The sequence below is a fragment of the Protobothrops mucrosquamatus genome, unplaced genomic scaffold, assembly GCF_001527695.2.
Source record: "Protobothrops mucrosquamatus isolate PMUCROS unplaced genomic scaffold, P.Mucros_1.0 scaffold2751, whole genome shotgun sequence".
NCBI classification, from domain to species: domain Eukaryota; kingdom Metazoa; phylum Chordata; class Lepidosauria; order Squamata; family Viperidae; genus Protobothrops; species Protobothrops mucrosquamatus.
The window spans coordinates 88,736-90,437 of record NW_015388792.1 but is presented as its reverse complement, the minus strand read 5'-3'; the positions used below and the strand labels follow the sequence as shown (position 1 = coordinate 90,437).

The 1,702-nt window shown below is 38.6% G+C and overlaps 1 protein-coding gene across 1 annotated transcript in view; it reads left to right on the top strand.

Moving 5' to 3' along the window:
• The window catches only part of GALNT9 (polypeptide N-acetylgalactosaminyltransferase 9), an 88,401-nt gene that overhangs the window by 16,097 nt on the left and 70,602 nt on the right, over positions 1-1,702 (top strand). The window lies entirely within an intron of this gene.

Below are 1,702 nucleotides of genomic sequence, written 5' to 3'. Positions count from 1 at the left end.
TCCCTTTTGTGACCTTCTGACAAGCAATGGAAAAGCCAGATTCACTTAACAACCGTGTTACTAGCTTAACAACTGCAGTGATTCACTTAACAACTGTGGTAAGAAAGGTCGTCAATGGGGCAAAACTCACTTAACAAACGTCTCACTTAACAACAGAAATGTTGGCCTCAATTGTGCAGAACGCTAAAAGGCAGAGCTTGGACACCATGCGAATGCTAGTCGAGTAAGGGGGAGAAACCCATTTATCGATGTGACTTCTAGCGAGCATTTGTGCTGTGTGTGCGTGTGCATTTAATTGCAGATTCCGGTTTAAATGGGATGGGAGAAATTGAGTAACTAACAGGCAGAAATGAAATGGACCAGCTGTAGACTAATCTGTATATTTATTATCCATGATCAAGCTCAGAAAACTATTTCCCAGTGCAATTTGGTTCTGGGAAGTGGAAATTTTGCAAAACACACCTGCAGAGAACTTTCTTCCTCCACTGTTTTATAATTGCGACAGCTGTATTCCCCATTAACTTTGAACGACTTATTTTATAAACCGCACAATAGAAATAAGCAACAGATCTATTAAATCAGGCAATATCGAATTCAAATCATCGGTTTGATTCAAGCGTGCAACTAAGTTTGATTTGGACCTTTAAAAAAAGAAAAGATCCCAGCTTTAATATTTGCATTGATCCAATTTCAATACGCCAAATGAAATTATGAAATTGATTTGAGTTAAGACTTCCAAATACGTTAAGAGAAATGCTCTTTGACCATGCACAGATGTGTCCAAATTATCCAAATTTATCCAGAAGTATCTGATTTAATTCAGTCCAACTTTCTGATTTGATTGAAAAGCTTGACTTGATTAAAATTTAACCGAATCCCTCTGAGTTGAATCTCCAAATCGAATCTTTATCTTTAATGCAAGGTAATAATTTCTCCTTTATTTTGATGTCAGTCATTAAAGCAAAATTAATACCTTTTTGGCTGCAGAGTTGTTGGAAGTTGCATAGCATATATAACAACAACAACAATAACAGTAATAATAATGGGCAGACACTCATCCACCAGTCAAAGGATTGGTGATGGTGAGATTTAATTTGCATTAAATTTCAGTGATCATTTGGGTGTAACTCTATCTGTATACACACACACACACACTTACACACACACAAAGGTGTAAGAGAAACTTCATTGAATACAGAAAGTGTTCATTTCTGCATAAGTTTGGCTCATTAACATTCTGGTTCAAGAGGGAAGGTGTAATTGTGGGTTTTGCATAAAGGAATTAGCCTGGACATTAATTTTGACTTGATACACCCAGTAACTGATGCAGCTGCTTAATACTTTCTAGGGTTGGTGGCTTTCTTGCAGACATTTCATTACCGACCTAGGTAACATCATCACTGCCAGAGGGTGGGGGCTTTGCTTTCAGTTTAGATACAATAGTTGACAAGGCAAGTCATTAATATATAAACAGAGAGCAAACTCCACTTGCTTCTAAACCTGAGGATGTTACCTAGTTGGGTAATGAAATGTCTGCAAGAAAACCGCCAAGGACTGCACAGTCCTCCTCCTCCTCCTCCTCCTCCTCCTCCTCCTCCTCCTCCTCTTTCCAAACCTACTCCCTTCTAACACTGATGTTGTTACCTAGTTGGGTAATGAAATGTCTGCAAGAAAACCACCAAGCTCAGAGACCACCAAGGAC